Source organism: Aplysia californica, unplaced genomic scaffold (genome assembly GCF_000002075.1).
Source record: "Aplysia californica isolate F4 #8 unplaced genomic scaffold, AplCal3.0 scaffold00578, whole genome shotgun sequence".
NCBI lineage: Eukaryota > Metazoa > Mollusca > Gastropoda > Aplysiida > Aplysiidae > Aplysia > Aplysia californica.
In genome coordinates, this window is record NW_004797848.1 from 258,197 (window position 1) to 269,510 (window position 11,314).

Here is an 11,314-nt window from a genome sequence, read left to right on the forward strand (position 1 = left end):
GAGCCCAAGAAATTCTGGTGCTCTAGATTAAGTTATCTCTAACAACACATTGCTATATTATGCGTTATCACAGAGAGATGAAAGCTTGGAAATTAATGGCAGCTTTTATCTCAACTTTTGTCATTTTTGTGGCAACTTTTGGCAACTTTTGGACCCAAAAAAAATGGCAACAAATGCAGATGCTAGGTAACTGCCTGTTTTCATATTGTTCATATTTGTGAAATGTACTTACAATGGTTGCAAAGCCTTGTCTACTCAACATAACACATATTACGTTCTTTATTTTTGGGACATTTCTTGTGCCCTTTTAGATTAGCAACTAGCTTGTTGTTACTGCAATACCTTTTTGTTGCTTTACTTCTTTACTCTGTTCATTATCTTTTATTAAAGGTTTATTTAATATGATGTAAGTATTGGTTTATTATATCAGAAAAAATAGTAACGTTTTAGCTGCCCCTTCAAAAGTATTTATTGTTGAGCAAGAAATAGTCTACCGTAATTTTGGCCACTTGTTTTGAATGAAGCACGCGACGAGGGGCTCTCACTTGTGAATGTGCATTGTGTGCTGTGTTGGACAGCTCTCGCCGTGACCCACCTCGGGTGGCATGGCCTGTTGTTCCTAGCGTCTAGAGTGCACCGTAAGACAGGGATGAGTAATTCAGTAAAACCTCGGTTCAGAATATTCTGTTGAAAAAAATGTTCTCGACTGTAACTTAGTGTAGCCAAAGATCCTACACTTCACATTAAGGAAGTATGATCTTTGGTGTAACGATCACTTTCTGAAGTCCGGAGTCCCAGGTATACTTTTTTGCTCTTTAAGGGGGTTGAGCTACACCTGAAGGCTATCTCGCTTATTAGAGGACCAAATTGTATCATATTTCACACTTATAACAAGCATAATAAGGTTCAAATCCGTTATCAAATTTTAGAAAAAAAAGTGTTGTTTCCATGGATACGGCGGCCATGTCGGATTTTGTTGACATGTCTTACGTAATGAATAGCTCACTTATCGTTTTGTGGAAATTGATTGGGGGGGTTTTTCATGCACGTTAGCAAACATTAGATCTAAAAATTTGTTTGTTGATTTTTTCCTAAACTAATAAGACAATTTTTAATGAGTTATTTCCTGGGGTCGTACTCCAGTTTGCAAAAAAAAAAACCCAGTGAAAATCCACACTCCAGACACACAGAAAAAAATCTATTCCATATGTCAGAAAGTCAACAGAACATTTTTAGTATTACATCTTCTCTTCATTCTGTGAAAATTTCCTGAAGATAGGAAGCAAAATGGTGGAGTTATTTTTAAAAGTATAGATAAAAATCACGTTTTGAGAAAACGGCCGATAAAGAAAATTAAAATATTGACTTTATGAGGAAATGGTGATGATGAACATGCCCGATATAGGAATGAATGCGGTTTTGGGGGGTTCTTATGCGATGGAATAGTGGTAGGAGAGGCTGAGAAAGCTAAAAATGCCTACAACAATTCCATAATTTTTAGCCGAATCGGGACTTTGGGAGTGTAGCCCCCCCCCCCCCCCCCCCCTTTTCTCCTTAAAGGCTATGTCTAGGACATACATGTGTAAAACGTTGTTTTTTCTAATAACATGCACTTTTCAAGGGATTTGAGTGTTCTAAAGTTTATAGCGGACATTGTACATTGTGAGAATAAACAACATGGCAAAAAGCGACAATTTTACGTACTCAGGAACACAATGAGATCAGCTGCAGTGAGAGGGAAGGCGATTTTTTTTTCAGAGTTATACACGTTATGTTAGTGTTTAGTACTCGCGGATTGTTAGTTTTGCCACAAGTGGACGCTCGGAACCACTACCCCCGCCCTCACCCCCCCCCTCTCTCTCTCTCTTTCTCTCTCTCTCTCTCTCTCTCTCTCTCTCTCTCTCTTTCTCTCTCTCTCTCTCTCTCTCACTGTCTCTTTCACACACAAGAAAAAACTAAACTAAAAACAAAGACGTGACCACGCAATGGTGAATGAAGTGAGTAAATATTGCTTAGCAGGCATCCCCCCCCCCCCCCCACTCCCTTTCCCATTTTTACCACAGTATTAAAATGAACAATTAAAATGAGCAACGGAAAACATTTGGTTATTTTCCTTGATTTTGTGGTCCTGACGGCTAAGTTAATTTGATCTTTTTTCCCTCCCTCAGCGACATCAACTCAGTCGACTGTATAATTTATGCAAGTCTCCTCTTTTTGCTGGCAAAGCAGGACCAAATACACGTGTTCCACGCTATCAACGCAAGATTGCGCTGCGCGTTTTAACAACCGTAGTACTTATCTCAAGATTGCGTTCATATTTTTAAAATACATTTTATTAACAAAAATTCACTTCCATCTTTATTCTTTTACTCACATCAAGGAATATTGACATATATTTTTAAAACTGTAAATATATTATGATATATTTAAATTGAAATTAAAGTTAAAGTACACATACAAAACTGAAGAGCTCACAAGAATGATACAAATATACGATCGTTCAAACGCGCAGCGCGGTCTTAAGATTGCCGCGTAATTATACGATTGTTCAAACGCTGCATCGGTAAATAGTACATAGGACATACAAATGCAAGAATGTGTTAAGCTAATGATAAGGGGCTATACAACTCATGGTCGAATGCCCAGCTGTAAACTGGAAATACTATGACAGCAAGCACGCTGATTGGTCAAGCCACGACGGAGCTCTGGACGCCTCAGCCAACGGGAACGGACCAATAGCGCTACCAGACGCATTTTTGCACTGCGTGTGTGTGTGTTTGTGTGTATGTGTGTGTGTGTTTGTGTGTGTGTGTGTTTGTGTGTGTGTATGTGTGTGTATGTGTGTGTATGTGTGTGTATGTGTGTGTGTATGTATATGTGTGTGTCTGTGTGTATGTGTGTGTGTGTGTGTGTGTGTGTGTGTGTATGTGTATGTGTGTCACTCATAAATACAACCATAGAACAGTGTTGAAATACTGATTATGGGTTATATAAAGCAATGGTAATTGCCAAGCAGTAAGTGTATGCTACACCACTGTGTGGGAACCATGTTTCCTTGCGCATTCAGCTAAGTTTTAGCTGATGCGTGCAGTTCAGTAAAGTGCCATCCCACACGTCGGAGGACCCGAGTCAGGCTCTCCCACTTGACGCTGTAAAAAACAAATTGGACGATATATCATCTATTCAACAGCTTTCAAAACGTGTAGAGAAACTTTAGGTATCACAACCTATAGATCTATAGATCTATGATGCCATCGATAATACGTCATGTATATCTAATTCAGTTCCATCTAGAGCTAGACTTGGTGCTGTCGCTGATCACATAGGCCTCGGCTTTCAATTTCAACCTGAAGACAACAACAACACCGAACTTCCTTCATCCAATGTGCTGACAACGCCGAATGAGCCCAGGATGAGAGGGAGCCTGCCCTTGTCGACGTCTATCGTGACTTTGAGTACCTCAGAGACTCCCACAGCCCAAAAACGCTGCCTTCTCATATAAAGATGAACTACCATTGCGTGGGATAACAAACGAGTTCAAACACACTCTGAACATTTTGTCTAAGTGTGCAGGTACGTTGAGAGTGTTAGGTTATAATCAAGCCCCCGACACGGGGGTGCTTGAAAGGCTCTTTACTGTGTTATCTGCGCAAATATCTTTCTTGCAAGCAGACTATTCCAATCTAGTGGTAAGGTCTATATTCATCGAGGAGACATCTCGTTTGTTCAGGTCTTTCGAGAACAACACAGGGGATTTCAGCCAGACAGCGCTAAAAAATGTAAGAATTGCTGCAGAACTAGCCTCGTACACAAACCAAGCCAGTCCTCAGAGACTGTCATCCCGTTCTAACAGAGGCCGGCCTAATTCATATTCATCATTCAATTATAGAAGCCGAGTTCGTTTTAACAACTGTAGCTTCAATTTTTCGGGACGGGATAAGTCTTACCAACTCAATCCAGACCACAATCAATCCTAACTTTGGAATACATGTAATATATATATATATATATATATATATATATATATATATATATATAATATTATATATATATATACCATTTTAAAAAAAATATTGGACAGAATGATCCGAACACACACTGTGACCTCTATTCAGTTTAAAATCATTTCCAGACATCATCGTTCCTCGTTGCCACAGAGAAGCAACTGTCTTTGTTTTTTAAGGTTTAAAAAAAAACTGTAGTACAACTTTCATGTTCGTTGCACAAAATACTCTTGAGTGGTGTTCTCCTAAGGCAGGCTCTGCAGCTGTCTTGCTATTTTGTCCACGAGTTGTCACAACCAAAGCTTGCAGACTAGAAACACAATCTTATTTACACTGTCTTCTTTTACCACTTCTTCAATCTGACCTCAATAAGAGATCTCGCCTGAACTTAGATCACAGTGTTCATTAAAATACAGACAGCTTGACAATATATATTTGTAGCGTCATCATCATCATAGTCGGCACAAAACATCGATCAAGTGTTCAGATGTACGGAGCCCAACATTTTGAAAAAAAATGTTTGAGTAGTTTCTTAATCTGCAATATCGGTTGCGTGTTCTTAACAAATTATTCTTTTGAAATTTAAATTCTAAATGTTGAAAGCGATTGGTTGGTGAATGCTCTGTTGTGGTTTGCTCCTTCTTTCCTATCTGCCTTCTGTCGTCCATATCTCTCTTCATTCTTTTTCCGTTTTTACTCTCTTGTAACACCTTTAACCTTTGTTAAATTTTTTGAAGAATTTTGCTTTCTGGGATTAGTACATGTGAAGAGCTTGCCGGCGTTATGTATATATTTACTGTCATGTCAATTCATGCTTACTGGTGTCTGTTTTTCTCCTTTTATCCTTACTCATGTTTCTTATACCCAATAATAACAGCCGCACACTAACAGTTGTGTCATGACACAGTGGAATCAGACGCATGTCAATTTTTGGGCATGTGGAGATATTGGTGTCATCTCAAAGCTTGTTCATTTGACTTGCTTTCACTGAGAATAATACCGATCTACATGACATAGAAGTCAAGATAGTTGCAATTAAAGGAGATACGGTCGCCTAGCTTCAATGGTAAAATAAGCGAGAAAATGGCCTTAAAAATTTGATAAATCAAATAGCATGAGAATCCTTGAAAACGAAAATATTTACCTACCTTTTGCCGATAATTAACGTTTTTCAGTAAGATTCATATGAAAATGCTTTAATATGGAGATGAAAAGTGCTGAGCCAACATAATAACTATTCAATAAAATTGCCAAACTGGCAGAAAAATGGTTGTTTGTCCGATATCATTATTTTTACGAGCGCCTGGTTTCACCATGATGTCACATATTTACTGTCTAGCAAGCATATTTGCGAACGTGCACATAGAAAAAGTCACTCATAGCGAACAGAGTTTTGAGGTCCTGAATTTTATCATAAATTATATATATTATTATTTAATTTATTAAAGATATACATAGCGTAAACAATTTGGCGTCAATAAGAGTAGATCTAAATAAACATGACTATAAATTTCTTTTGTAGAAGAACTGGCAATCGGAGAGAGAGAGAGAGAGAGAGAGAGAGAGAGAGAGAGAGAGAGAGAGAGAGAGAGAGAGAAAGAAAAAGAAAGAGAGAGAGAGAGCGAGCGAGAGAGAGAGCGAGAGAGAGAGAGAGAGAGAGAGAGAGAGAGAGAGAGAGAGAGAGCGAGCGAGCGAACGAGAGAGAGAGAGAGAGCGAGAGAGAGAGAGAAAGAGAGAGAGAGAGCGAGCGAGAGAGAGAGAGCGAGAGAGAGAGAGCGAGAGAGAGAGCGAACGAGAGAGAGAGAGAGAGAGAGAGAGAGAGAGAGAGAGAGAGACAGACAGACAGACAGACAGACTGACAGACAGAGGAAGGGGTGGACACGGTATGAGTAAAGGTCAATGACCCCTCATTATACACTGAGCGCAATGCCTCAGGCCAACGACATATTTATTGGATACGTCACAGACGTGTTTCAGTGAAGATTTAGCTTGCTCACTTCAGTTCCATGTGAGAGTCTGCGGGCGGGTAAGGGCACTTATCCTGTATTGTTTCTGTGTGTCGGAGCGCTCCTTGTTCAACAGAGATTACCAAACGACATCCTGCCTGCGTTCTGTAAAGTTATGTGAAATGTGGTAGAGAATGGACCATGGCGGAGTAAACAGAAGTGGAAAGATTGCTGCTTCTTGTTCGAGGAAAAAGCGGTTGATTTCAGCTGATGTTGATTTTTTTTTTTTTACCCATTTAAAAAAAAACAACTCTTTTTAACGTAGAACCACCTGTGAACCCAACACACATGTTCGTATGGCATGGGGTGAGCAATTTTGAACCAACTGTTCAAATTGTTTTTCTCAATCAATAATATCTTGAAGTTCGTGTATTTACATGTAACAACTTCGCACATTATGAAAAAAACCTGGGTCCCGCCGGTTTTACTATAGAGTGTCTTATATAACAACTTTTTCACTCGTTCAAATCGATGATAGCTATCAACTAAGGTATAATGGTCATCATTTTAGCACATTTTTTAGGACAAGAAACATAATTATTTACACTGTGACGGTCTTTGATCAAAATCATCATTTCCTTTCTCACCCTGCACCAGGGTATAGGTCACGAACAAACACCTTCCACCTTTCTCTATCCTGGGCTAACCCATTGATGTTATTCCATGTCTTCCCACTTTTCTGTACATCAATTTCTATGATTCTTTTCCAGGTTCCACGCGGTCTCCCCTTGATCTCTTACCCTGTGGATTCCGATCCAAAACTTTCTTTGTCATGCAGCTGCCTGACTTCCTGAGAGTATGTCCAATCCATCGCAACCTCCTTCTTCCTACCTCATCTCTGACTGGGATCTGGCTTGTGTTCCTTAACTCTTCATCGTTGGTGATCCTGTCTGTCCATCTGATCCTCAGTAACTTTCTTAGGCACCTGTTCAAGAAGACCTACTTATGCAAGTCTGTGATGTGTTCCACGTCGCACATACATAAAACAGGACCGACTTCACATATGAATTGAAAATCCTCAGCTTTGTTCGAAGTGAGATATCTATGGTCTTCCAAATCCTATCAAAAGATATGATAGCTGCCTGAGCTTTTTCACTGCGGGACTTTATTTCAGCACCTGTTCCCCCCTCTCTATCAATTATACTCCCAAGATAGCAGAAGGATTCAACGTTTTCTAGTGCCTTTCCTTCTATTGTGACCTGTTCCTTTCGTTGTGCATCTGTCCTTAGGACCTTTAACTTTCCGGGTGGATCCTCAATCCAACGGACTCCGAAAGATTGCTAAATACTGAAGTCTTTGTTTGCATCTGTTCTTGGTTGTGCTACAGAAGCGCCAAGTCAGCTGCAAAATCAAGATCGTCCAACCATGTCCATGATGTCCACTGTATACCATTTCTGTGTCCGCTGGTGGTTTCCTTCATTAGCCAGTCGACTGCCAATATGAAGAGAAAAGGAGATAGCAAACATCCCTGTCTCACTCCAGTCTTGATGTCAAATCTGTCAGTGAGCTGGTCATCATGTACAACCCTGCAACTTGTCCCTTCGTACATGCTCTTGATGAGGTTCATCAACTTCTGTGGGATTCCGTGGTGTCTCATTATCTTCAATAGTGTTGCTCGGTCTATACTGTCAAAGGCCTTCTCATACTCAAAGAAGTTGCCGATCTGCTGGGAGTTCCACTCCAGGGACTGTTCCACAATAATCCTCAGCGTGGCAATCTGGTCAGTGGTTGAGGGATTTTTCCGGAAACCAGCCTGTTCATCCCGTAGTCTTGGATCCGTTCCTGTCTTGATACTCTCTAGAATGATTCTGTTGAAGACCTTACCTGGTATTTAGAACGGAGTGATCCCTCTGTAGTTGCTGCAGCTGCTGAGATCCCCCTTTTTCGGAAGCTTCAGGAGGTGTCCTTCTTTCCAATCCTTTGGGAAATTGCTCTCATTCCAGATCCTGGTAAACAGTGGAAGGAGGAGGTCTGCCGTCGCCTTGGCATCTGCTTTTAGGGCTTCAGGTGGAATCTGATCTGGACCGGCCGCTGTACCTTTGTTCAGCTTCTTAATGGTGTCCAGAATCTCTTGTTTTGAAGGATCATCAGAGTGATTGGTAACTCATTTTTTGCTTGCAGGATGTTGGCGGGTGACTCGGTGGTGGTCTGTTCAGGAGACTGTTGAATGCTCTACTCATCGTCTAGACTGAGCTTCCTTTCCAAAAATGGTTTTCCCCTCTTGGTCCTTTACTGGTACTTCAGGTTTCCCGTATTTTCCAGCAAGTGTCCTTGTGGTCTGGTAAAGGATTCGCATGTGCCCTCCTATCGCTGCTTTCTCTGCCTTCTCTGCTAGCCTGTTCATGAATTCCTCCTTGTCTTTTCTTAGTGATTTCTTGACATCCTTCGCTGTTGTCCTGTACTACTCTAATGTATCCGCTCTTGATCCTCCTGTTCTACTTGCATTCGCTTCTGCCTTCAGTTGTCTTCTTATCCTAATTAAATCCAATGAGTGTTAGCTAATCCATTCTTTCTACTCCCATTTCTTCTCACCGAGTATTTCTTGACATGTTGATGTAAAGACATTTTTGACCTTGCTCCAGTTTGTATCCACCTCCGTGTCCTCTCCGTCAAGATCAGCCAGAAGTTGAAATCTGTTCCTCAGCTGCAGCTGAAACTTTTCTTTTTTGTGTCTGTCCAAGGGACTTACTTGGAACTTCGTCGTTTTGATTCCTGTGCTGGTTCCGTACTTTTTGAGCGGAAGCTTACGTTTTGCTAACAGCAATTGATGATCCGATCCAACATCTGCCGCTCTCTAAACTTTGACATCTTCCAATGAACCCCTGAACCTACGAGAGACACAGTAATGATCTATCTGGTTCTCCGCCACTCTATCTTGCAAAACCCATGTGGCCTTGTGAATCCTCTTGTGGGGAAAAACAGAGTCTCCAATGACAAAACTGTTGAAAGCACATATATTTGCGAATCGCTCGCCGTTCTCATTCATTTGTCCCAAGCCATGTTGTCCCATAATTCCTTCATACCCCATGTTGCCCTGACAAATCTTGGCATTGGCATCTCCCATTATGATGTTGACATCCTTTCTTGGTAGTTGATCGATGACCCCCTGAAGCTGGCTATAAAAGGCATCATTTTCTTCATCCGAAGCATCATTTGTTGCTGAGTATATTTTGACTATATTCATGTTGACGCTCTTGCTCTTTGTAGTAAATGAAGCCATGATGATCCTCTCCCCGTGTGGTTCCCATCCTCTAAGTGACTTCTGTGCATACTTACTTGTCTTCCCTCCCAGAATACAATACTTGTTCTCCGAGCTGAGCTGCTTCTGTCCAGACTGTATCCAGTGTGTTTCGCTGACTCCTAATATGTGCAGCCTGTATCTCTTCATCTATTGTACTACTTGATAACTCTTTCCCGCCTCATACAAGGTGCGAACATTACATGACGCAATTCGGAGAGACTTGTTCGACATAGAAAGTTTCGAGTCAGAAGAGTCCTTTCGGCTTTGTCCGCTGTCCTTCATTGTTTCTGATGATGCAGAAGCTCGTCCGTCTCCCAAGATCGAAAAATTAAAAGCTGTGTCTGTCCGTGTTTCTGTAACTGACTGTTTTTACTGGGTCGGGTAGTTGGCCCTCCGCAAACTGGCACTTATCGGGCGACCAGACATTTGCACCTTTAGTCGCCTCTTACGACAAGCAGGTGTATTCTTTGCTCCCTCCAAGTACTATGGGGCCCCCACCTGCAGGGGTGAGTCTTTAATACCCGGGAACAAAAACAAATTCGACAACAAAACAGACAGAAACAACAATGGGTACGGGACCTTGTATTCAGGGTTGGGGTTACAAAATGGTAAACTTACAACCGCTGTTCCTAAACTTGGCACAAACAAAAACACTTACCCACTGTATTGATTTACTGGCGACTTTACATTTGTACATTCTAGAAATGAAGAAAAGCTATTTTATAAATACAAATGTAGATAACAAGGCACCTGTTTGAGAGACTGAAGTGATGGGACACATTTTTTTCTTAATGCTAACACACAACGGAGTCCGCTTAAAATGGACTTTGTGGGCCGCCAGATTTTTTTCAGTTTAGCCGGGTTTTCGCTAATTTTTTTTACACCAAAAGAAAGAAAACAAACCTGAAATTTTATATTACATTTTTGTTTCAGCTTAGTACTGTGTTTGCTTTCTGCAGCGGTGAGAGTAGAAAATGGAGACTAAAGCAGACGGCAGTCCATGATTATAGATCAAGAGAAGTGAAAGGAGAAGATTTTTAAAAGAAGAAAAAGTTCCGTCTCTGTCAGGTTTCGAAACAAGAACCAATTAAATGAGAGGCGAACACCGTAACTCTAGGCCACGAGAGTCCCGTAAAGTTGTTACTATGAAGCTACCTTTTGAGCCAAATTTGTTACCTGAAAATATTATTCAACTATGATAATAGATATAGTGTTCTATTTTCAGTATTTATTCCTACATTGGCACAGAAAAACAATCGTCATTGAAACTAACAAAATGATTGTCCAGTGTAGGTTTTGAACTTCGTGATTTGACTTTAATAGCTAGTTGCTGGAGTGTGTCCTTAAACATGACGTGTAATCCTAGCTCAGAAACAAGGTGCATGTACTGTACTGTGGCCACAAGAGATGAAGTGTTGACCAAGTGTCGGTATTGGTGAGATTTTGTGTATTAGGTAAAAGGTATAAATTATTATTGTATGAACGTACTTATGGATGCCAGCGCCATCGCAAACCAAATGTCACCCCATGGAGATCAGTACAAGGGCAAAAGTGGGAATATTTGTGTTATGGAGCGTTGGAATCAGGCTCTCGTCAATTTTTAGGCATACGAAGTTGATGGTATCATCTTAGAGCTTGTCTATTTTCCTTGTTTTGGTAGAAAATAATATCCATCTATGCTTAATAGAAGTCAAGTTATGTGTGATTGAAAGACGTGAGGATCATCTGGTTTCATAGGTAAAGTTAGCGAGAAAATAGCCCCCAAAGTTGCATTATTTCCCTGTCTTAAGAGTCCGTGAAAACTGAAAATGTGCATCTTTTATGCCTTTAATCAACGTTTTTCAGTAAAATACTCATAGAAATGTGTTCTTTAATGTGCATGAAAGGTCTCGAGCGGAACATTTGATAAAAATTCCCTTACGTGCGGAAAAATGCAAGTGTCTTGATTTACATTCTTTTGACGAGAGCCTGATTTCAACACGCTGCCTCACATTTTTCTTTCCCTTTCTTGTATGAAAACAAATTATTTTAACATTGTTCAACTTTTAGTGGCAGGGGTCACC